General features: G+C 38.1%; 1 protein-coding gene across 6 annotated transcripts in view; it reads right to left on the reverse strand.

The window, feature by feature from the left end:
- rbks (ribokinase) overlaps positions 1-27774 on the reverse strand; it is an 88565-nt gene that overhangs the window by 2035 nt on the left and 58756 nt on the right. The gene's annotated exons all lie outside the window — the stretch shown is intronic.

Here is a 27774-nt window from a genome sequence, read left to right on the forward strand (position 1 = left end):
TTTAAGAAACTTTTTTTTAAATCAAATTTTACAATAATCCTTAGTCTCAAACACAAATTATCAAACATACTTTTTTGAGTTTTACTTTTGGCCTCTTTGAATGCCTTTTGATTAGATAATGTCACCAGTTTAAATAAGAAAGTTTATACTATTTGTATTAAAAAAAAACCTGACATGATTTGATAAATGCCTTCAAAAGGTTACAAAAATAACGAGTTACTCATGAAATTAATCACAAAAATTATACACGCACACACACTTATATGAATATATAAATATATATACATACACTTATATGTATATATATATATATATATATATATATATAAATAAATATATATATATACACACGTGTATATATATATATATACATATAGACACAAAAATATATATACACACACACATTATGTATATATGTGTATATATATATATATATATATTCATACATACATACATATATATATATATATACATATATATACACACACATATGTATATATATATATATATATATATATATATATATGTGTGTGTGTGTGTGTGTGTGTGTTGCTATACAGTCAGTGAACAGGTCAATGCATACACCAAATAAATTTACGTTAAACATGTTAAAAATTACTCTGTACGACATTCTGACAATAAAATTGCATTTCTGTCCAAACAGGGTCTTTTTCCATTTACTTTAAATTCAATAACCTTTGATTAATCACGATTAATCCAAATTCAAAAATGTGATTAGTCTTATTAAAAATAATCATATTGGCAGCATTAGTTATAATTTAACAAAAAGTATATATTTTTGTTCAGGGCTTAAGTTGATTGAGAGAATTGAGAAAAAATAGTAAAAATAAAAAAATCCAATTAAAAAAAAAATTATGTCCTGTTAGAGCCAGTGAAAACAATATACATTGATATTTAAAATTTAAACATGAAAAAAAAAATGTATAAGGGAAGGATGCAACACATATTACATCCAAAAATACAGCAACATTTTACTGAAAGGCCAAGGAAGTCAGCCTTTATCCCCTGAGGGTTAAAATAAGTCAAATATTTGGACTGACTTCTAATTCTAAAAAAGACTAAACAAAAATGATGTTCTACACTCATCACCAGTAGGGGGTGCTGTAGCATGTGACCCTTGCTGCACCTGCAGCCTCAACGCTGACAAGTCACTTTTATTTGTCTGTAATTATACTTGACACAACATGTGTGTGTTAACTAACTTCTTGTATTAAAATGTGATATTAAGATTTAGACGGTAGCACAGAAAAAGCTTAACATAAATTGCCGATGTGATGCAACCTTGTAAAAAAAAACATTAAAAAAATAACAATATAGGTGTGGAAAAAGTGGTGCATGTCTTGTTTATTGATAAGAGATGGAATGTGCTGTCTGGAAGGAGAAGAGGGTGTGGGGGCTGGGGGGCACTGATGGGAAAAGGCACAATGGCGTGTTGCAACCTGCTGGAGTAAAACCACAAACGCTCCCCAACCCAATCCCCTTCTTCTTCTCACAAGTCCATTACTCAACACTTTGACTCTCCAAAGACTTCATGGGTCTGGGAGGCGCTCTCGTCACCCGCTTCCAACCTCAACAGTAACCCTTTCAGGGCCTCACACTGATGAGTCAGCAGTGAAATGAGGCCAACAACTAAAAAAAAAAAAACAAGTCTACAAAGGTCGGGGGGTACGACCCACAACCACCAAAGAGCAGTTAAGGCTGATTATTCAAGTGGATCCTCTCTCTTCCTGGTCCTGTGACTGCCGGACTGGGAGGATGCTGGGAAGAGTGAGATCAGACCTAAAACATTTCACAGTCTCGTCGGATTTCCATGTGGGGACCTAAGTTGTGTTTATGTCTCCAGTCTGGTAGCTGGGCCGAGCCACTTTGTAGCCATGCGGTAGGGCTGCACCATTACTCAACATCCAGGTTTCAATCTGTGCAATTACCTGACTGACCATGAGTCCATTTTATTATTTGTTTGTTTAGTCATTTAGGATAAAGTTCCAACCTTCCAATTACAGTACAATTTTAACAATTCTACAGTAATGAGAAATACAAGTGTATATCCTTTTAAATGGTTACTTGGCATTGCAATTACATTACATTATAAACACTGTACAGTTCTTATCGATTATTTCTTTAGTTTAACAGAAGTGAATTATATTTATATAGCGCTTTTCTCTAGTGACTCAAAGCCCTTTTACATAGTGACACCCATTATCTAAGTTACATTTAAACCAGTGTGGGTGTCACTGGGAGCAGGTGGGTAAAGTGTCTTGCCCAAGGACACAACGGCAGTGGCTTGGATGGCGGAAGCGGGGCTCGAACCTGGAACCCTCAAGTTGCTGGCACGGCCACTCTACCAACCGAGCTACACAGCATGATGTCTGAAACTTGTTTCACCAAGTAGCACCTCAGAAAACACTTGGCTCTCCAAGTACCACCATAATGACCGACATTAAAATACAGTAGCGTAGTAGGCCTAAATATTCATCAAAAACAAGGCAGATGTTTTACTTAAGTATGTACAGTATAATATTTGTGCCCACTGTAACTAGAGATGTCCGATAAATGCGTTAAAATGTCATATCGGAAATTATCGGTATCGTTTTTTTTATTATCGGTATCGTTTTTTTAAATGTTTTTATTTATTTATTTATTTATATTAAATAAACATAAAAAACACAAGATACACTTACAATTAGTGCACCAACCCAAAAAAACCTCCCTTCCCCATTTACACTCATTCACACAAAAGGGTTGTTTCTTTCTGTTATTAATATTCTGGTTCCTACATTATATATCAATATATATCAATACAGTCTGCAAGGGATACAGTCCGTAAGCACACATGATTGTGCGTGCTGCTGGTCCACTCATAGTACTAACCTTTAACAGTTAATTTTACTAATTTTCATTAATTACTAGTTTCTATGTAACTGTTTTTATATTGTTTTACTTTCTTTTTTATTCAAGAAAATGCTTTTAATTTATTTATCTTATTTTATTAATTTTTTTTTAAAGTACCTTATCTTCACCATACCTGGTTTTCCAAATTTAGGCATAATAATGTGTTAATTCCACGACTGCATATATCGGTTGATATCGGTATCGATTAATATCGATATCGGTAATTAAAGAGTTGGACAATATCGGAATATCGGATATCGGCAAAAAGTAATTATCGGAATTAATTAAGCGATTCTTTTGGCGTACCACAGATGGATTTGGACAGATTGTACATTGTGTGATGTGTGGCACCTTGAGACAAGAATATGTTAATAGACAGTTTAAAAGTAACATGTCCTTCTTCACTTATTTTTGCAGTTTTGTACATTTTTATGTATAATACAAAACAATCGCACATTGAATGGCAATCTCAATTTTGAAGAGAAAAGCCGTAATTAGGTATTTCCTCAAAATCGAGAAGCCCTATCGTAGAGTTTCTCCATTCTGGCTGAGGCACATTTTGTTGATTACGCATCGTAACCACAACCTGAATAAGAATGAAATACAATTCAGCCCCCTGTCAATATTGTGCAATTAGAGTGTAAGTATAAATACAAATGAAGTATAGAATTTCAATATCTACAGATACTCACATTTAGCCTACAGCAGGGCTATACAATTGACTTCAGTTCATGACATTTTTGCAGCCAATTTCTAAAAACACAAGAGTGCTCCTGCTGAATAGAGGAACTCCGAGCACTGTAAACACATTGGCAGTATTGTATTGACATTTTAACCTTGCTAGCAAACATACACAGGGGTCCAAACTTGTGATTTACAAAACTGAGGCGTTCCTCAGGGTGCCTATTTAAGGCCCTGTCCACATTAAGCTAGATAACTCCTTAAACCAGTGGTTCTTAACCTTGTTGGAGGCACCGAACCCCACCAGTTTCATATGCGCATTCACCGAACCCTTCTTTAGTGAAAATAAAATGGTTTTTTTTCAAATTCAAGACAAAGTTATATGTTTTTGGTAACACTTTAGTATGGGGAACATATTCTAAGTAACAAAGACTTAATTTAGAGTTTTTTGGACACTAGGGGAACATATATTAAGTAACAAAGACTTAGAGTTATTTGGTTAGAGTCAGGGTTAGAGGATTAGGGCCAGGGTTAGAGGGTTAGGGTTATAATAAGGCCATGCAGAATAAGGCATTAATAAGTACTTAATAATGACTAGTTAAGAGCCAATATGTCACTAATTTGCATGTTAATAAGCAACTAATTAATGGTGAATATGTTCCCCATACTAAAGTTTTACCATGTTTTTTTACTGGTGCACAAAATGAACCGTGCATGAACATCACCTTGTTCAAAGAACAAAACCAACACAGTGCATAAACTCACAACAAATTACACACCTGCAAATCAGTGTGACTTCTGCTGTTGCCGTATCCTTAATACGCCGATAGGGAGAAGTTTTTATTAACACGATGAGTCGGGTGTGTCTTGACCTCCGCCGAACCCCTGAACCCGACCCACCGAACCCCTAGGGTTCGATCGAACCCAGGTTAAGAACCACTGCCTTAAACGAATAATTATTTAGCCTAAGCCATCGTTTAAGGTTCCCCTCCTTGGATATTTTTTAACACGGGTAAGTGCGCCGTGTATTTCTTGAATCTCTTAGCTCTGTATGGACTCATTGATCGTTTACAAACAGAGTTCGGAGAGGAAGCGAAGCCAGATTCATAACAACCGGTTTCCACTCGGAGGTAACCACTAGAAAGATGTCGGCGAATCATCCAGACTTGCCTGTGTTTCTCCTTCTTCTACATATACAGACGCTTGTAGAAATCACACATGAATACCTTAAGTCACAATCTCTGTGAACCTTTTCAATCCGGTTTCAGGGCAAATCACTCTACGGAGACAGCCCTCGCAAAAATGACTAATGATCTACTGCTAACGATGGATTCTGATGCGTCATCTATGTTGCTGCTTCTTGATCTTAGCGCTGCTTTCGATACCATCGATCATAATATTTTATTAGAGCGTATCAAAACACGTATTGGTATGTCAGACTTAGCTTTGTCGTGGTTTAACTCTTATCTTACTGACAGGATGCAATGCGTCTCCCATAATAATGTGACCTCGGACTATGTTAAGGTAACGTGCGGAGTCCCTCAGGGTTCGGTTCTTGGCCCTGCACTCTTTAGTATTTACATGCTGCCGCTTGGCGACATCATACGCAAATACGGTGTTAGCTTTCATTGTTATGCTGATGACACCCAACTCTACATGCCCCTAAAGCTGACCAACACGCCGGATTGTAGTCAGCTGGAGGCGTGTCTTAATGAAATTAAACAATGGATGTCCGCTAACTTCTTGCAACTCAACAGGTTCGGTGGCCATGGATGAAGTGCTGGCTGTCCAGAGTCGGGACCCGGGGTGGACCGCTCGCCTGTGCATCGGCTGGGAACATCTCTGCGCTGCTGACCCGTCTCCGCTCGGGATGGTGTCCTGCTGGCCCCACTATGGACTGGACTCTTACTATTATGTTGGATCCACTATGGACTGGACTCTCACAATATTATGTCAGACCCACTCGACATCCATTGTTTCGGTCTCCCCTAGAGGGGGGGGGGGGTTACCCACATATGCGGTCCTCTCCAAGGTTTCTCATAGTCATTCACATCGACGTCCCACTGGGGTGAGTTTTTCCTTGCCCGTATGTGGGCTTTGTACCGAGGATGTCGTTGTGGCTTGTGCAGCCCTTTGAGACACTTGTGATTTAGGGCTATATAAATAAAGATTGATTGATTGATTGATTGATTAAGAGAAGGAAACGCGCGATTGCAGCTATTTGGGATACAACACATCTCAGACGGCAACATAGCAGTGCTGAGCGACGGTTTTGGATAAGGCCTGGAAGAACGGCAGCCTGGTAAGATATGTTTGTCAACAAGTGTGTTGTGCCACAGGAATGGCAAGAGAACTGCCGAATCTCCAGGTCAGCTGTGATTCTACTTTGCTAAAAACTTTGTCCATTTGTCAAAGGAGAGACAACGAGAATGCGGGCTCCCGTGTATGTGATAACAAAAGGTTGCGTGTACTTTGTATTACCTGGTCGACGAGGGAAGAGTACGGAAAACAGCGAATGCATTTGGACTGGCAAAGCAGACTATCAGTTATTGTCCGCTATGTATGTCAAGCGATTACTCAACGTCTAGTTTTGTACTCCATTACTACTGTGAAGCCATGAAGAAGCCGTTAAAAAAACGCCATTTTCAGCCTCCAAGCACAGGCAGGATTGCAAGAATAGACAATGAAGGTGAAGGTAAGAGAGTGAGGAATGTCCTGACCAGATATCTACATCCCTAGATTGATTGATGTAAAATGTTCTTCATACATTGTTTACTTTCACACGTCCATTAAAGATATGATTCATGAATGATGGCTCAGGTGTGATTCACTACTATAGTCTAACAGCTGCTGATGGTGAGGTAAGCAAGGTTTACTGTTCAAAGAAATGTGGCAAATGGCAACTTTGAAATACTTCACATACCAAGACTACGGATACACTTCCAGGTCAGGGGTGACTATGACGTAATATATGTGCGTCTGCCATTTTCCGCACATGCGTACTAGGTCGCATTGCATCGGCGGACGGAGGGTGGAGGGGGTCTTGAACGATGGCATTGTTTGTGTGGACAGGGATAAGGTGAGGTGGGTTATATCCTGTATGTTGAGGCAGCCTAAGTCCTCTCCTCTTTGCAGTAACACATTTTTTTCGTAATGTAGTTATTGTAACTAAGGTGTTGTTTACTTGTTTACTTCACTTACTCAGTGGCCTAGTGGTTAGAGTGTCCGCCCTGGGATCGGTAGGTTGTGAGATCAACCCCCGGCCGAGTCATACCAAAGACTATAAAAATGGGACCCATTACCTCCCTGCTTGGCACTCAGCATCAAGGGTTGCAATTGGGGGTTAAATCACCAAAAATGATTCCCGGGCATGGCCACCGCTGCTGCTCACTGCTCTCCTCACCTCCCAGGGGGTGATCAAGGGTGATGGGTCAAATGCAGAGAATAATCTCGCCACACCTAGTGTGTGTGAGACAATCATTGGTACTTTAACTTTAACTTAACTTCAGATGCAGTCAGTAGTTCAACTTATTTAGTTGTACTGGTGGTGTTCCTCAAGGTTCCCATTTGAGGTCCTCTCTCATTTGGGCTCTTCAACTGGAAACCTGCGAGTTCAGTTAAAAAACTGTGAGCAACTCACAATTTTGTAGAAGGTCCTTAAAAACAGCATAGCATTCCTGTAACCCTGACGAAATAAATAGACCAAAATCAAATGTCTACTGTAGAGGACGCTGGCTCTCTGGATTATACAAAATAAGAATACAGTAAGAACTTTCTGGAAATGTGGCCCTCAATTCAGTTAATACAATATTCTTGGCCTACAGTCCAAGGATGTGAATCTTACAACGACTCATGTTGCGATTTTATCCTGATTCTTAGTGCGAGGATTCGATTCAGAATCAATTCTGGATTCAACACGATTCTCTATCCATGTTATTATTTAGTATAACAATGGTAATAGACCCTTGGGTTACAGGCTACAAAAGCTCATCTTGGCTGCTGACATACATGCACAGAGACCACGTGCTGTGCATGTACAGTATGTCTTTTTAAATGTCTTTATAAAATTTGGTTTAAAATTATTATTTTTTTTATAAAAGTATTTTTAAAAAAATGTCTTCTTTTTTTTTTTAATAACACTGTGTAAGTTAATATATTCCTCTCCTATTTTTCTTTTTTCCTCTCATAATCCACTTATTTATGTATTGTTACATTTGAAATAATAGTAAAGATGATAAAAGATGTAAAAAATAACATTAGTATTAAATAAAGTGAAATAATAATCACTGTTCATACTGGATTCTTAGCGTTTACTTCACTAGCTTTCGAATATGGGTATTATATTTGTATCTGCTGATGTAGTTCTGTTTTTGTTGTTGTCTCTCTCTGTCTTGTCCGCCCACCCCCAAACATTGAATAGAGTCAAGCACAAATGACGTAACAAGAGAAGTATCCCACATTTCCCTCATTAAAAGTAAATCTGTACAACAGATACGGGCATCTACAGCAGTTGTTCTCAAACTGTCAAACGGGCTCCATCTAGTGGTACGCCAAAGAATCACTTGATTAAAGTATTGTATTTTATTTTCCTATATTCAAAAAATGTTACTGTTCAAACGGTGTAATGTTACATTGGCCACAATATCAAACATAATTGTTAAATAAAACCTCTGCCTTGTGTTTAATGTATACTTAGGCCTACTACGCTACTGTATTTTAATGTTGCTCATTATGGTGGCACTTGGAGAGCTAAGTGTGATTAACACTGATCTAGAGCAGTGGTTCTCAACCTTTTTTCAGTGATGTACCCCCTGTGAACATTTTTTTAATTCAAGTACCCCCTAATCAGAGCAAAGCATTTTTGGTTGAAAAAAAGAGATAAAGAAGTAAAATACAGCACTATGTCATCAGTTTCTGATTTATTAAATTGTATAACAGTTCAAAATATTGCTCATTTGTTGTGGTCTTTCTTGAACTATTTGGAACAAAAGATATAAAAATAACTAAAAACTTGTTGAAAAATAAACAAGTGATTCAATTATAAATAAAGATTTCTACACATAGAAGTAATCATCAACTTAAAGTGCCCTCTTTGGGGATTGTAATAGAGATCCATCTGGATTCATGAACTTAATTCTAAAAGAAATCTTTAACATCAATATTTATGGAACATGTCCACAAAAAGTCTAGCTGTCAACACTGAATATTGCATTGTTGCATTTCTTTTCACAGTTTTTTTTGACAGACATTTAAAAAAAATCTCACGTACCCCTTGGCATACCTTCAAGTACCCCCAGGGGTACGCGTACCCCCATTTGAGAACCACTGATCTAGAGCAACAATGTTATTTCCCCATGTCACTGAACAGGACAGGTTAAAAAAGTAGATTCCTAAAAAAAAACCCACAAAATTGTTGTTTTTTTTCTGTAAAAAACAAAAATCAATATTGGAAATATTCAATTACAATCGAAATCAATAAGAATCACAATTGGGTTTAAATCAATTATTTTGAGCACCCCTACAACAGTATATACTGTAATTTAATTGAATGACTACAGTTAATGGACTAGTGGATGATAAATAATGTGTATAATAGAGAAGTGGTCAGTTATTTTTCCATGTTATTGTTTGTCACATTTGTTCTATTAGTCATCCCCCAATACATCAATGCCAACATAGTTACGGTCATCTTGTCCGACTAAAACCGTTGGCTGCAAAAAACATCTACATTTTCTGAGAAAATACTCTTAGAAGGAAATCTGCAGCTAATTGCAATACCCATGAAGCTTTCAAGTGGACTAAAAAACAATTCGATGGAAATGACGAAAAGATGACTTCCTGAAAAAAACCTAGTTGCAGTCATTCGTGGAATCCAACACTTAAAAAAATATGAAGTTTTGCTGGTACTGAACATTTACAATTCAGCTTATTTTGTTGTTTTACCAAGTCAAAACTAAATATGTTCCCTTTTAAGAAAGAGGTGAAGGGTACCGTATTTTTCGGAGTATAAGTCGCACCGGAGTATAAGTCACACCTGCCGAAAATGCATAATAAAGAAGGAAAAAACATATATAAGTCGCACTGGCGTACAAGTCGCATTTTTTTGGGAAATGTATTTGATAAAACCCAACACCAAGAATATACATTTGAAAGGCAATTTAATATAAATAAAGAATAGTGAACAACAGGCTGAATAAGTGTATGTTATATGACGCATAAATAACCAACTGAGAACGTGCCTGGTATGTTAATGTAACATATTATGGTAAGAGTCATTCAAATAACTATAACATATAGAACATGCTATACGTTTACCAAACAATCTGTCACTCCTCATCGCTAAATCCCATGAAATCTTACACGTCTAGTCTCTTACGTGAATGAGCTAAATAATATTATTTGATATTTTACGGTAATGTGTTAATAATTTCACACATAATTCTCTTCTGAGTATAAGTCGCACCCCCGGCCAAACTATGAAAAACAACTGCGACTTATAGTCCGAAAAATACGGTATATGACTATAATATGAAATAAAAAGTAGTCATTCAAATAATTACTTGAGTAAGTATTTAGTAAAAAAAAAACTAAAAACTACTCCAGTACTGAGTAACTGGTGAGTAACTTCCGATTTATTTATTTTGTAATGATACATAAACCACAACTGTAGTTGGTGTGTGTGTGTGTGTATACATGTGAGAGACAACATGAACTACAAAAAATTTTACATTCACTTTTGGCATTATATTAGGGCTAATGTTAGCATCTGTGCAGCTAAAACATAAAAAACATCCACAACTTACAGAAACATGTTTTTCATAGTTTGAAGGGAAATGATTGTTGGATGAAATGCAAACATTTCTACTGACAAACATGACAGTGAATGATATAAATGCTCTTTTTCCTAGTTTGCAACTAAACATTAAGTTGTACTGTCTCGTCTGACGTCATGTCATGACATTAACACTGCTTCTACAGTCGGAAAGGCCCAACAGCATCTTTGTTTTTTTTGTTTTTTTGAGGAAACTAAAATGCGCAAACATTCCGCAGAAATCAATGGTAAACTTTTACAACTGTGCCATCAGCAGTGTCCTCACTTACGGATTTTTAGTGTGGTTTGCTAGCTGCACTAAAGCGAACCAACAGGCCCTCCAGCGAGTGGTTAAAGCGGCGGGGAAAATTACAAGGACGATACTCCCAGAGATGAGTGCCATGTACACAACTCGCTGCCTAAAGCGAGTACACAACATCCTGAAGGACAGATACCACCCAACACATGGCCTCTTCAACCTGCTACCCTCTGGAAGGAGGTATAGATCGAGTCAAGCCAGGACCACCAGAATGTCTCACAGTCTGTATCCCCAGGCTGTGAGACTGCTAAATGAACAGCCTGCTTCTTTGCTGCCCCGGACCATCTTATTACCTCACTCTTCACCACCTCAATAATTGTGCTCTGGACATTGCATTGCTGCAACATCAACGTAACACCCATCAGACATCTGACTGTTCCCACCCCCACGATCTTCCTGACAATGCTAAAATGTAAACTATTGTCAACCTGCACATCAATGCAGTTTCTATGCCGCTGGACAAAGCTCAAACAAAATCTCGTTGACATGTATGACTTAAGTGTTATTATGACAATGACAATAAAGGAATTGATTGATTGATTGATTGATTGATGTCACTTTTTTACGGTGTGTAGTTTGAGTGCGGTCATGTGACGCTCAGGCTCCGTTTGATCGGTAAAAAAGAGTCAAACGTCTCTCGTGCTTACGTTCAATTGGTGAAAGAGAGCCATGTGACAGTGCAGTAATCATTAGATTATATATAAATATCATGATGATCGATGAGATGGCAACTTGTCCCAGGGTGTACCGCGCATTACGACCAAATGCAGCTGGGATAGGCCCCAGCCCCCCCTGCTACCCTGTGAGGGACAAGCGGTAGAAAATGGATGGATAGATGGATTTAAAAAATTGTTGCGATTTGAATGAAATTTAATGTAATGTAGTAAAAATGGTGCTTCACAAAAATACTCAAGTAAACAGTATGTTGCATTAAAACTAAGTACAATTTAACCAAATAGTTATCAAGTAAATGTAACGGGTTCTTGCAGATTCTTAATGATAATCTACACAAATCATAATAAAAAAAACAGGCAAACTAATTCAAAAGTCAAACCCAAAGCACGTTAGCACCCCTCCGACTACTATTTGTGTGCGTAATACACGTGTTGTTTAATTTATGCACTCTCTGCTCTGGCGAAAAATGAATGACAGTGCCAACCTTGCACGAAATACAAACAAGACTGGAAATATTCCACACAGTAGAATATAGAACGCATTATTTTGGTTGTGTGTTTTGTGGCTACCAATGCGCAGTCATATATTCCTAAAACCACAGCGTTGGTGCATAAACACAAGATTGCACGAGAACTAGTAACAGCGCACACGGTGCAAGAAGACAGTAGCTTGTGAGGAGAAATAAGTGCACTTCATTGTATATCCCAAGACTCTTGTGGGGGCACCACACACAAACAAAGTGGAAGTAACAAGTGAGCTAAGAATGCAATTATTATGAAGGATAAAGATGGTACTTTTGAACATGAGAGACGATCCTTAGCAGTGTAGTGTGTCACTATCTACTGACTGACTTATACAGTCGTGGTCAAAAGTTTACATACACTTGTAAAGAACATAATGTCATGGCTGTCTTGAGTTTCCAGTCATTTCTACAACTCTTGTGATAGAATGATTGGAGCACATACTTGTTGGTCACAAAAAACATTCATGAAGTTTGGTTCTTTTATGAATGTATTATAAATGATAAATAAATAAATGGGTTATACTTGTATAGCGCTTTTCTACCTTCAAGGTACTCAAAGCGCTTTGACAGTATTTCCATATTCATCCATTCACACACACATTCACACACTGATGGCGGGTGCTGCCATGCAAGGCGCTAACCAGCAGCCATCAGGAGCAAGGGGTGAAGTGTCTATTATGGGTCTGAAAATGTGACCAAATCTGCTGGATCAAAAGTATACATACAGCAATGTTACTATTTGGTTACATGTCCCTTGGCAAGTTTCACTGCAATAAGGCGCTTTTGGTAGCCATCCACAAGCTTCTGGTTGAATTTTTGACCACTCCTCTTGACAGAATTGGTGCAGTTCAGCTAAATGTGTTGGTTTTCTGACATGGACTTGTTTCTTCAGCATTGTCTACACATTTAAGTCAGGACTTTGGGAAGGCCATTCTAAAACCTTAATTCTTGCCTGATTTAGCCTTTCCTTTACCACTTTTGAGGTGTGTTTGGGGTCATTGTCCTGTTGGAACACCCAACTGCGCCCAAGACCCAACCTCCGAGCTGATGATTTTAGGTTGTTCTGAAGAATTTGGAGGTAATCCTCCTTTTTCATTGTCCCATTTACTGTCTGTAAAGCACCAGTTCCATTGGAAGCAAAACAGGCCCAGAGCATAATACTACCACCACCATGCTTGACGGTAGGTGTGGTGTTCCTGGGATTAAAGGCCTCACCATTTCTCCTCCAAACATATTGCTGGGTATTGTGGCCAAACACCTCAATTTTTGTTTCATCTGACCACAGAACTTTCCTCCAGAAGGTCTTATCTTTGTCCATATGATGTCAGACAGCCATGACATTATGTTCTTTAAAAGTGTATGTAAACTTTTGATCGCGACTGTTTCAACCAACCATACATCCACTTCACCATCAATCATCCAGCCATTCATCTGTCCATCAATCTATCGACCCATCCATCCAACCAACAAATCACCCAACCATCCATTGGTTGGTCCATCTATCCGTTCATCAATCTATCGCCCCATCCATCCATCCAACCAACCATCAATCGGTTGATCTATCCAACTATGATCATTCAACCAACAAGCGAACCAACCATCAATTAATTCATCCTTCTAGTTATACATCCATACCAACCATTTATCTATTCATTCAACCAACCACCCATCCATACATTCAACAAACCATTTATTCATCCATCTATTCCAACATCCATCCATCCAGTCACAACAGTGTTGCAAACTTGAAGTCAGTTCTAGTCCAAACTCCCGTTCCGCCTCTCTAACATCTCCTCCTCCTCCAAGAGGTCCATGATGTAAGCGGGACTACAAGATGGCTGACATGAAGCTCAACAAGGCTGACAAGTATGCCCCCTACCCCCCTCAGCCCCACTGCTGCTGCCCTCGACACACTTTGGTGAAGGTTAGATCTAGAGGCCTGTCAATCAAGTGACACAAGCGCTCGCCAAGATGAGCCTTGACGCTCGTGCCGGTCGCCTCCGTCCAGCGCTCCTTGACCTTTGCGACTTTCCTGTGCCTGTTCTCTGCCGGAACTCACGCTGAAGTTTGAAATGGCCATGGCAGATTTGTTGGTGGGAAACGACAATCTCTCTCCCGTATGACGGGAGCAGCTAAATTGGGAGTTTACACCATTTTTTTTCCCATATAGTGGTGCCTTAATTTTTACACCCCACTTTTTGTATAATTTGGTTTAAGTAAAATATGTTCATAAAAATGTTGCTTCGGTTTTTGTATACCAGATTCTCAAGGATTTCACAGCCTCTATTTGGGAATCTTGCGGCCTAAAATGCCTCATTTTGCGGCATTTTCAAAAAGTTGCGAAGTTTTAAGGCTTATTTTTTCATGACCATTTCATCACCTTGTGACTTCATGAATTTTTAATCATTGTTTGAAGTGTCTTTGTAACTCAACAAATACAACAAAATATGCTTTATCTGCATCTTAGATTAAATGTTTTTAAACTTGAAACGTATTTAAATTCTATGTTTAAACTTTTTTGGGATGCGTGAATTTGCAGAAGTTCTTACAAAAAACTGCAATTGAAAATTCAGGTTTTTTTTTGGAGTTTGTTGCAATAAAATTGCGGGAAGAAGGGAAAGTTGCAATTAGAGATGTCCGATAATGGCTTTTTTGCCGATATCCGATATTGTCCAACTCTTAACTACCGATTCCGATATCAACTGTTACCGATATATAGAGTCGTGGAATTAACACGTTATTATGCCTAATTTTGTTGTGATGCCCCGCTGGATGCATTAAACAATGTAACAAGGTTTTCCAAAATAAATCAACTCAAGTTATGGAAAAAAGTGCCAACATGTCACTGCCATATTTATTATTGAAGTCACAAAGTGCATTATTTTTTTTAACATGCATAAAAACAGCAGCTTGGAATTGGGGACATGCTCTCCCTGAGAGCGCATGAGGAGGTTGAGGTGGGCGGGGTTGGGGGGTGGGGTGGGGTGGGGGGTGCGGGGGTTAGGAGGTAGCGGGGGGTGTATATTGTAGCGTCCCGGAGAGTTAGTGCTGCAAGGGGTTCTGGGTATTTGTTCTGTTGTGTTTATGTTGTGTTACGGTGCGGATGTTCTCCTGAAATGTGTTTGTCATTCTTGTTTTGTGTGGGTTCACAGTGTGGCGCATATTTGTAACAGTGTTAAAGTTGTTTATACAGCCACCCTCAGTGTGACCTGTATGGCTGTTGACCAAGTATGCTTTGCATTCACTTGTGTGTGTGAAAAGCCGTAAATATTATGTGATTGGGCCGCCACGCAAAGACAGTGTCTTTAAGGTTTATTGGCGCTCTGTACTTCGCCCTACATCCGTGTACCACTCCGTTTTAAAAAGTCATACATTTTACTTTTTGAAACCGATACCGATAATTTTCGATATTACATTTTAAAGCATTTATCGGCCGATCATATCGGCAGTCCGATATTATCGGACATCTCTAGTTGCAATAAATTGTTGTGAATTTTCATCACCAATTATAAAAGGAAAATTTGCTCAAGAAAAATAAATTAATGAACAAATATAAACTAAAAGACAGACAAAAGCGTCTTATCAAAACGGCACACACAAAAAATTTGCAACATTTTCTTTATTTAGCCACAACCAAATTCATTACACATGTATTAAACTTTCACAGTTAAAAAATTATTAATTCTGAAGACGAGTAAAAAAATACAAATAATCTTAAAAAGATAACACTATAGAAATGACACTTTGTGTAGCAGCTGTACACTGACTACTCTAAAGTATATTCAAGCTTCATTTCTAGTATTCTCCCATGAAAAGACATTCTGTAGTAAAATGGTTGAAGGTTGTACTCACTTTTTAAGTAACTGTATATTGATACTGTTTTCAAAACATTCATTTTCATAAAGTGTACATTTGGGTTTAGTGGATTTAAGACATAGCTTAAAGGTGCTGTTTGCAACTTCCTCACAGTTACATTTTTGAAAGAAAAATGTATGACAAGAACATTACTAGATAGCTTATGTTAATGGTTTAATAGAACACATTTGTTTGACAATTTTCTATATTTTTCACAATTACAAAGTTTATGTAATAGAAATTTTTACCCGCTTGAATAAACTGATGGGTTTTTACAGCAGTCACTCACCCGGTTTTGCCAACATATAAAAAAGCAGTCCAAGAGAAGCGGCAACACATTTGCAGTCATGTTGTTGTTATGATAGAATATACATTCAAAGACATGCAGCTAATGCTAGCTATCTAAATTGTTATTATTAGCTGACTAATTCGCTTTGTGTTACATACGTAATTACATCATTAAAAGCCGGAAGAAGGCGGGTTATACTGTGTAAAATCTGTGTCTGTAACGGATTAATTGGATTTACATTTATTCTTATAGGAACATTTGCTTGATATTTGTACAACTCAGTCTTCATTGCACCTTTTGGAACAGATTGCTAACACAAAGAGGACAACACAAAACGACATCGACTTAGCTTTGATTATTCAACATTACAAACAAAATCCAGATAAAAAGCAGATTCTTTTCTCCCTTTTCTTTGGCTTGAATGCTTTTACAAGACAAGAAACTAAGAGGGTGTGTCCTACAGACTCAAAGGACATGAAACAAGACAACAACAAATGCTCAGTCATTCTGACTGACAAGTCTTATTGTGCAAATTCCTACAGGCTGTGATTGTGTCAAAAATATTTCCAAGTGGGTGACAGATATTTGTTTTAATTAGGCGTAATGGCATCAATTCAAACTTGAACAGAATTGTTCCGCAGAACAAAATTGTCTAGATTCACAATCATCATTTTGTCGGCTAAAACAGTTGTGAAATCCAGTTTTTGTACTGACATTGCCTCAGAGCACGTACTAATACTTACTAATCACAATGAGGTACTTTTGCTTTGTTTGAAATAGTGTGGTCCCGATACCAATATTTTGTATTTATAAATATAAATGTATTTTGATACATTTCTAAATAAAGGGGACCACAAAAATTGCATTATTGGCCCTATTTTAACAATAAAGCTTACGGTAAATTAAACATATGTTTCTTATTGCCTGTTTGTCCTTAAATAAAATAGTGAACATACAAGACAACTTGTAAGAAAACAAAGGCTCCTAATTAGTCTGCTGACATATCCATTCATTTTCTACCGCTTATCCCTTTCGGGGTCGCTGGAGCCTATCTCAGTACATATTGCGTCATTTTCCATTCTATTATTTTGTCAACATTATTAAGGACAAGTGGTAAAAAATGAATTATTAACCTACTTGTTCATTTACTGTTAATATCTGCTGACTTTCTCTTTTAACATGTTCTATCTACACTTCTGTTAAAATGTAATAATCATTTATTCTTCTGTTGTTTGGATGCGTTACGTTAGTTTTGGATGACACCACACATTTGGGTATCAATGCGATACCAAGTCGTTACAAGATCAGACATTGGTCATAATCAAAGTCCTCATGTGTCCAGGGATGAATTTCCTGAGTTCATAAACATAATACAAATTTAAAAAAAACGAAAGAAGATGTTGTGATGCCAAAAACTATCGATGTAATCATAGTAGTATGATCATAGTAGTATTGACTAGATACGCTATTGTACTTGGTATCATTACAGTGGAGCCAGTGAGCTACGGTGTGTACTGAAGCATGTTTAGCTATTCCTCGTCCTGCAGGGATGATACTTGTACTGATACATTTTACAGGTGGTATAGTACCGAATATGATTCATTAGTATCGTGCTACTATACTAATACCGGTATACCGTACAACCTTAGTTTGAAATGTAGAAATGTTTGCAAATGTATTAAAAAAGAGAAACTGAAATATCACATGGTCATAAGTATTCAGACCCTTTGCTCAGTAATGAGTAGAAGCAGATTTGTGTCTTTTCTTCTCCGACCCTGAAGACGTCAGTGGTTTCAGAGCGAACGAGAAGGAGGAGAATGGAAAAAAGCGCTCTATGACTTTTCTGGTGGGCTACTTTTTGTACCGTCTTTTGTTAATTTGGGAATGAACACAAGTGGCTGTGTAAACATTCCATGTTTTAAAACCTGCGGCTTATAGAGATGTGTGCGTCCTGTATATGTACAAAATAAAATTTGTCAAAAAATGTAGGTTGAAAGTGGCTTATAGGTGTGCTTTATAGTCCGGGAATTATGGTATATTATTATGTTATGCATAAAAAAAACAGCAAAATTCTACTCAGCACAACAAAAAACATTGAATAACTTAATTTTGAAACTGTGATCAAAATAAAAGACTGCATTTTGCATATTGACATCTTATACACATACCATTAGGCTATAATATATTTTGCAATTTGACAGTATTGCTGGGTTGCAATCACGTGGCCGAGAGGTACTTCTGAGTTTCAGGCGATGGTCTTGAGCAGGGATTCTTCTCAGGGCCCAACTTTTCCACTGCAGAGGGCCGTGGGCCCACTTAAATATTAACACTAAATTAGTAATCTTACTCTTGATTTTAATTGTATTCAATAAATATGTCTAACCTACTTACAAATTAACAGGTAAACATTGTCAAATGATATGAAAGCATGCGTTAATCACAAAGATTACTATCAACAGTGTTGGTCATCTTACCTTAAAAAGTAATTTGTTATACAGTTACAAATTACTTCTTACAAAATGTACTTGAGTTACTAACTCAATTACTACATTGTAAAAGTAACTAGTTACTCAGCAGAGTAATGGAGGTGTTATTTTTTTTCCATTTTATTATTTTATACGCCATCACGTTCGTCAACATCTTAAATGTCAAAGATATTTATATTAACTGATCGAATAATAAAAACACTGTATATAGTATTTTAGAACATTCAGCATTTATCTGAACTCATAGAAATAAAAATGTATAAAAGAATAAATATTCCGTAAAGTAACATGAAATATTGAAAGTACAAAACCCAATAAAGTGCAAAAAATTTAAACTTAAGTAAAAATACACAAAAGAGCATTTGGCCTTTAAATAGTGCAATTCTCTGCACATGTATACCAAAATACAGCCCGAAAGAACTTCTGATAAAACTGTAACCATGTTTTGGACAAATAAATGAAACTTTCTAAAAACTTTTCTGAATGACATTCTGACAATAAATTGCATTTGAGTACAAATATTGGGGTCTTTTCCTAGGCTAATTTTAATTAAGCAACATGGCCAGTTCTTGGCAGGCATATATGAGGGTTCAACACCTGTTCCATCATGCTGCAGTACTTTCTTTTCTATGTTAATACTGTAGTAACATGGCTGCCTTCTTCATTGAATTTGGTCGTACGCTACAGTATGTGTCCAGATCCAACCTGGAGAAGTGGACTGCACTTCGCAGCTATATCCTTCATCCACATTTTATCAACCATCACAATGTTTATCTTAACTTGATGGCATAATTCTTCAATTTAATTTATTTAACCTTAAGTAAGACTTCACACACAATAGTCAATGTTTACAAACCCGAAAAGTACAGTAGTCTTATGAATAATACAAAATATTCTTCTTAAACTTGTTTATCATCAGGTCAGCTGCATCCTGTCTCAAAGTTTCTGTATTCTCCACATATTTAAACACAGAGAAACATAAAAATAAATGTTATGTTACGCCTCTGGCAAAGCAGATATGTATGTGTGTTGTGAAACGGAGTTACGATGCATTTCTTCATCATAGTTTGTTTATGAGTGCGGTAGAAGCAGCAAAAACGAATAGCTAACTTACAGTTGTGTAGATTTCATAATGGCTCAACTGCTGATGGCATCATATAGCGCCAAAAATAAAAAGTGTCCTCTTCACATATTATATACCCTGGTACATGTTCAATCCACACATTTTTGTTTTGGCGCCGCTGGCGAGAATTTCAATTTCCTCATCTGACTGGGGAAAAGCATCTGATGGCTTTACTTCGCCAATCCCCACCAGTCTCTCATATTTGACGCTATTAAGGAACTGTGATTGGATATATTCCCAACTTGTCCCAACCAGCTACAAGATTAATATGATTGGATTTTGTTTAAATCAACATTTTTGTCGACACCGGTTGACTGAGGGGCTGAGGCGAGGGACAGTGATGAGGGAAAATGATACAAATGTATCGTGTACCTTTTTCAGTGGATTTGTACGCTACTGTCGATCATTTTGTCATCCCCTTTCTGCATGCAGAGGATGTGTGGCCGAAACCTGACACTTTACTTAAATATTGACTTATTGGATAAGCAAAAGTCCATAGATGATTTCATTCATACAATGTACAGCAAGCATCAGTTTATATCCTAAAATCACAAAGCCAAGCAGGATCACAGTACACTGTGCCACACTTATTGATAATATTTCTAGCAAAGATTTTGATAATAACACTAAATGGTCTACTTATAACCGACATTAGTGATCATCTGCCAGTTTTCGCAATATATGATGGAAACTACCAGAAGAGGAACATGGATGATGAAAATACATTTCGAAGACTTTGCACAGGGAAGAGTATGATTGCCTTCAAAAATGAGCTAGAAAATAAAAATTGGGACAATGTGTACAATGAAAATGATGTTGACGAAGCATATGGAACATTTTTACACATTCATGATACTTTATGACAAACATTGTTCATGGAAACAGTAGAAAGCAGAGAAAGAACAATCCACCGTGGATGGCAAAAAGCTAAATAAATGTTTGCAACAAGAAGAATACAATCTAGAAATAGAAAATGTATAACACAAAGAACTACAGAGGCAGACAATAAGTACAAAAAGTATAAAACAAGCTAACTAACATACTACGAACATGTCCATCCATCCATTTTCTAACGCTTGTCCCTTTCGGGGTCGCGGGGGGTGCTGGAGCCTGTCTCAGCTGCATTCGGGCGGAAGGCGGGGTACACCTTGGACAAGTCGCCACCTCATCGCAGGGCCAACACAGATAGACAGACAACATTCAGCAACCCCCCCCACGCGACCCCAGAAGGGACAAGCGGTAGCAAATGGATGAATGGCATTCACACTCACATTCACACACTAGGGCCAATTTAGTGTTGCCAATCAAACTATCCCCAGGTGCATGTCTTTGGAGGTGGGAAGAAGCCGGAGTACCCGGAGGGAACCCACACAGTCACAGGGAGAACATGCAAACTCCACACAGAAAGATCCCAAGACCAGGTTCGAACCCAGGACCTTCGTATTGTGAGGCACACGCAATTAGACAAGAAAAAAAAACAATATGAGAGCAACATGGGGCATCCTCAATAGCATAATTAAAAACGGCACTAAGAGGGATTACCCCCAATACTTCTCAGACGGAAATGTAAATAATGACAATATGAAGGAAGTAGTTGGAAGCTTCAATAATTACTTCGTAAATATCGTTAAATAGAGAAACTGGAAATTGTGATGTATCATAATATATTTCAATGCATATTCGAAATGAACTCAAACCACAAACCATAAACCATATCTAACGCCGTTATCACCAACACTGATTATCAAGGCCTAGGTCAGGCTGATTACAACAAAATACAAATCAAGTATGCTGTAAAAGGGGACTCATAAAAACTGATGAAAAAACATTTGTATACAATTACGCAGTGCTAAAATGAATTCATTCTAACTAAATTAATAATAAATAATACTATTTATGTTTCTCAAAATAAACTGTCAGTAAAATTTAAATGCAAATGAAAATACAGCTTCACCATTTTAGTCATATTTTTTGCGCTTGAGAAACTTCTCTATGACTTTAGCTCCAGACTTCTTCTGTTTCTTTGATGTTGTCATTACTGCCACAGGTGGTGGAAAAGTGTATTACAACTGAGTATTGCAGCGGCCCATACGGACCATAGCGGAGAAACAGATATTTTATTGTTAGGAGGCGCTCACGGCCCCAAACAATGGGTTAAGAAACACTGGTCAAGAGTCCCATTAGGCTACTTTTTATTTACCTGCATCAGTGCAGATTTGGACATATTTTGAAAGGTTTCGAGGCAAATATATAAGCGATCATGAAAAAATATTTATAATGGGATGAAGTGGGTTTATACACTCTTAAGAAATATAATTCTTGAAAGATTTAAACCATTGATACTTACTAAGACGTTACTGCTCGCCTCAACCTCACTTCCTTCGACACTTACAAAGATTTAAAGAAGAAAAGATTGGAGGCACATCATGTCTTTACATCTGAAGTGGTACACATATTAAGCATTAATCCATGAAAGACAATATTGGACTTATTTGTGCATCGCTAAGTACCGTATTTGACTGGCATAACGAGTGCCGTGCTGCTAATATCGAAATTTGTATTCCTAATGTTTGTAGTGACCTGGCCATTAAAGTTAAGGGCTAGTGACAGCGTGTGTGTGTGTGTGTGTGTCGGTACTCGGCAGGGCGGCGGTAAAGAGGACAGTTCAGCTAGTTGTTGTTTTGCCTTTGTTATTAAATAGAAAGTTGATATATCACTGTTTGATTGATATACAGTACTGTACAGCACATTATATTGTGTTCAAAGTGTACAAATGTTTACTAAAATATGGACTTCTGTAGAGGCTGAAACTCATTAGTCATGTTTACATTGTTTCTTATGGACACATTTGCTTTGATATTCAAACTCTTCAATTTACGAACCCCGTTCAAGAACTAATTATGTTCATAAATCGAGATTCAAATGTATGAATATTTTGTAAATTATTTTTTCATGAAGTTTTCCCACTTACTGCCACTAAGTCTCCCTCTGTCTCGTCACTTGTTTCTCTGTCAGTCTGGGCTTTGACATAGTTGCGCATTCGTCGTATTTGGGCTCATGCCAAGTCGACTGGGGGCGCAATACGCAGGAAACATGTAGTAAAGAACAAACTACTTGTACTTGATGATGAGGACAGAAACGCAAGCCAAAATAAGCAACTGCAGGAAATTTGCAAGCTCAAAGTCGCTTATAATAAGCAGACTTGGCAACACTTGCTGTTGATTGATTGATTGAGACTTTTATTAGTAGGTTGCACAGTGAAGTACATATTCCGTACAATTGACCACTAAATGGTAACACCCAAATACGTTTTTCAACTTGTTTAAGTCGGGGTCCACTTAAATTGATTCATGATACAGATATATACTATCAGATATATACTATCATCATAATACAGTCATCACACAAGATAATCACATTGAATTATTTACATTATTTACGATCCGGGGTGGGTGGGGGGGGGGGGGTTAGGTTTGTTTGTTATCATCAGTCATCAACAACTGAGAACAGAGAAATTAATATTGGAACATTGTAGGTCTGACTTGGTAGGATATGGACAGCAAGTAGTGGGCAGAGAGAGAGAGAGAGAGAGAGAGAGAGAGAGAGAGAGAGAGAGAGAGAGAGAGAGAGAGAGAGAGAGAGATCAGAAGGCATAAGAAAAAGTATCTGCATTTGATTGTTTACATTTGATTATTAACAATCCGGGGAGGGTGTTAGTTTAGGGTTGTAGCTGCCTGGAGGTGAACTTTTATTGCGGTTTTGAAGGAGGATAGAGATGCACTTTCTTTTATACCTGTTGGGAGCGCATTCCACATTGATGTGGCATAGAAAGAGAATGAGTTAAGACCTTTGTTAGTTCGGAATCTGGGCTTAACGTGGTTAGTGGAGCTCCCCCTGGTGTTGTGGTTATGGCGGTCATTTACGTTAAGGAAGTAGTTCGACATGTACTTCGGTATCAGGGAGGTGTAGCGGATTTTATAGACTAGGCTCAGTGCAAGTTGTTTTACTCTGTCCTCCACCCTGAGCCAGCCCACTTTGGAGAAGTGGGTAGGAGTGAGGTGGGATCTGGGGTGGAGGTCTAGAAGTAATCTGACTAGCTTGTTCTGGGATGTTTGGAGTTTAGATTTGAGGGTTTTGGAGGTGCTAGGGTACCAGGAGGTGCATGCGTAATCGAAAAAGGGTTGAACGAGAGTTCCCGTCAGAATCCTCATGGTGCTTTTGTTGACCAGAGAGGAGATTCTATAGAGAAATCTCATTCGTTGGTTGACCTTTTTGATTACCTTGGTTGCCATTTTATCACAGGAAAGATTAGCCTCTAGAATGGAACCTAGGTAGGTGACCTCATCTTTCCTGGTGATAATGTACTTTGGTATATCATCAAGGACAGAGAAGAAACCTTACATAAAACCAATCGAGACTGGTAATAGTGTTTCCACAGAGGTCCAAAACCAGTGACTATATTTCTCACTCTCCTGTGTGATTGACTATTGCTATGACAGATGGTGCAAACTCCTGGAGCTACAGCCCTTGTCAGTGAAAGACACCCTGGGGAGAACAGAGACTAACTCAGGGGCAATGCTGACTCACAGTGGCTTTTATGTCCAAAAGCTTTCCAACGGCCTGGGACGACTTCGTGGAAGTAACAAGAGAGGAAGCTATGCAGATCAAAAAGACCGTTAATTAGAACAATTAGACCCCTTGTATCTTTGATCCATCTGCAGGCTTAATCGTAAACGCTTTTGTGTTTCTCACTGATCCACAACATAAGACACACTGGCAGTTGTGTTTGCTACTAAACAAGATGATGTGGCACTTTTCTCATATTGGGCCGCGCTGACCCAGCAATGTTTACCTTTTATCATTAATTTCGAGGAAGACATTTTTCAATTGCTCCATGGACCATGAGATACAACTGTGACTAATTTGATTGTCTGGACCCACTGTGTGTAGCAGCTGTAATGTCTGGTTTTGATGGGTCTGTCTACCTTTATTTAGCCTTTTGGGGGTGGACCTCCCGGAACAGAACAGAGGAAACCAAGGCCACCCAAGTCCTGGAAAACTAATCTATACGTGTGTGTGTGCGTGCTATAGCTTCATCTAACTGTCTACACAAAACAGATTCTGATCTCAGAAGAGGGAAGCCAGTGCTCAATTATTACAAAGTAAAGAGGCATGTGCTTTTGAATCCAGACCTCCTCGATTCAACACATTCCGTATTGGCCTGTATACTAGTAAACAGTCTGAAAAAGTAAAGGCAGTGAACAAAGCAAAGAAACCTGTAGCGTGGTTCGTGTAGCGTTCAAGGCTGAGTGCGGAGAAACGGAGCTCTTTAAAAGTATATATAAGGAAAAGACCACAAAATTGCAGAAAGTAAATTGCAACTACTGATAAATGGTTGTCTATCAGAAGATTCATTGCAAGTTGCGTCTGCATTTAATGAGCATTTTGTTCAGTCTATTAAACTGTTACCATACAGTCCTCCTCCTGACTCTATATAAGATGTACCCTTGAATTCAACCCATCCGGTGTTTTTTTCTAAATGAAGTCTCACAATCAAAGGCGGACAAAATAACAAGTGTACTTAAAAACTCCAGATTTCAGAATGTGTATGAAATGGACTCCACACTGTTAAAAACTCACAGAGAGAAACTATCTAGTCCTATCACCAAAATAATAAATGCAAAACAACTTTATAAAACTATGGAGTCTGTTTCCAAATTGCTTTATAATTCATGTCTTCATTTAAATGTTAAAAAGACAGAGTGTATGTTTTTTACTAAGAGGAAATCTGATTTACCATATCCTGATGTGCTTATTGCAGGAGAATAGATCCATGTTGTAACTGTGTATAAATACTTGGGAATCATTTTAGATTCACAATTTACATTTAAAAAGCATGTCAAGAAAGTAATTTGCACGGCTAAACTTAATCCTGCTAATTTTTAAACCGATCTGCTCTGTCTATAAGCAGTCTTAATTTAACCACACTTCCTGTGTGAGCGCGGTCTTTCTGGCGTCACTTCCTCTCCGAACTCACTTTGTAAACGATCAATGAGTCCATACAAAGCTAAGTACCGGAGATTCAAGAATTATACAGCTGACTTACCCGTGTAAAAATTTGTCCGAAGATGGGGACCTTAAACGATGGTTTAGTGTGGCTGAAACTGGGCTTAGACTAAATAAGGTTGAACGACTTAGTGTAGACATGGCCTCAATGTATTGGCAAAGACTACTTCCTGACTATCCCAACACACTGTAGTCTATGCACTTCTGCCATCTAACATCTTGGAATGGCAATGGCATGCAAAGTCTACTATATAATACAGTACAGCATAGTACTTGCAAATGAGACACATAAGTGTAAGAAAACAAGATAACCATTGAATAGCACAGCTCAGTATGATATGTTTAAAGGGGAACATTATCACCAGACCTATGTAAGCGTCAATATATACCTTGATGTTGCAGAAAAAAGACCATATTTTTTTTTAACCGATTTCCGAACTCTAAATGGGTGAATTTTGGCGAATTAAACGCCTTTCTATTATTCGCTCTCGGAGCAATGACGTCACAACGTGACGTCACATCGGGGAGCAATCCGCCATTTTCCCAAACACATTACAAACACCGAGTCAAATCAGCTCTGTTATTTTCCGTTTTTTCGACCGTTTTCCGTACCTTGGAGACATCATGCCTCGTCGGTGTGTTGTCGGAGGGTGTAACAACACGAACAGGGACGGATTCAAGTTGCACCAGTGGCCCAAAGATGCGAAAGTGGCAAGAAATTGGACGTTTGTTCCGCACACTTTACCGACGAAAGCTATGCTACGACAGAGATGGCAAGAATGTGCGGATATCCTGCGACACTCAAAGCAGATGCATTTCCAACTGGACTGGACAGATCAGCTTTTAGGAAAAGAGAGCGGATGAGGGTATGTCTACAGAATATATTAATTGATGAAAACTGGGCTGTCTGCACTCTCAAAGTACATGTTGTTTCCAAATGTATTTCATATGCTGTAAACCTAGTTCATAGTTGTTAGTTTCCTTTAATGCCAAACAAACACATACCAATCGTTGGTTAGAAGGCGATCGCCGAATTTGTCCTCGCTTTCTCCCGTGTCGCTGGCTGTTGTGTCGTTTTCGTCGGTTTTGCTTGCATACGGTTTAAACCGATATGGCTCAATAGCTTCAGTTTCTTCTTCAATTTCGTTTTCGCTACCTGCCTCCACACTACAACCATCCGTTTCAATACATTCGTAATCTGTTGAATCGCTTAAGCCGCTGAAATCCGAGTCTGAATCCGAGCTAATGTCGCTATAACTTGCTGTTCTATCCGCCATGTTTGTTTGTATTGGCATCACTGTGTGACGTCACAGGAAAATGGACGGGTGTATATAACGATGGCTAAAATCAGGAACTTTGAAGCTTTTTTTAGGGATATTGCGTGATGGGTAAAATTTTGAAAAAAACTTCGAAAAATAAAATAAGCCACTGGGAACTGATTTTTAATGGTTTTAACCCTTCTGAAATTGTGATAATGTTCCCCTTTTATAGAAATATACATTTATTTTGTATTAACCCATTTGGACACACACCAAAGTACAAAAATTGGTACTGTTGAGTATCGGTATAAATTCCCAGGTACTGGGAATCGGTACCAGATCAATTTAAATGTGAAAGGTATCCATTCCTAGCCCTGCGGTACATTTCCTCAAGCAACCATGCAGGTAGAGCTTTCAAACACCATAGAATAAAAACAATGAAATAATAGACCGATTTGTAAAGAGGACACAATACGGGTCCTCTTACTTTTAGTGCTCAGACTTGCAGCAGCTTGGGAATCACATTTTTACTCACTGCGTTGTGCCCAAATCATTAAATATAGCGCTGACAAGTTTGGCACCTTTCAAACAATTTCAAACTTGTCACAACTGCTTAACAAAATCAACGCGGGCACAACAGAAGAGTTAATCATAATCAAAACCACAATGTTTCCAGAGAAGGCTCTGAAGATAACATGTTTTTCCCCACTTGAGTACTTGAGTTAAAGGCCTTTACTGGAAGAGGGATTATTGTGTCCAAAAGAGTTAAACACC

Source organism: Nerophis lumbriciformis, linkage group LG08, assembly GCF_033978685.3.
Source record: "Nerophis lumbriciformis linkage group LG08, RoL_Nlum_v2.1, whole genome shotgun sequence".
In the NCBI taxonomy this organism is placed as follows: domain Eukaryota; kingdom Metazoa; phylum Chordata; class Actinopteri; order Syngnathiformes; family Syngnathidae; genus Nerophis; species Nerophis lumbriciformis.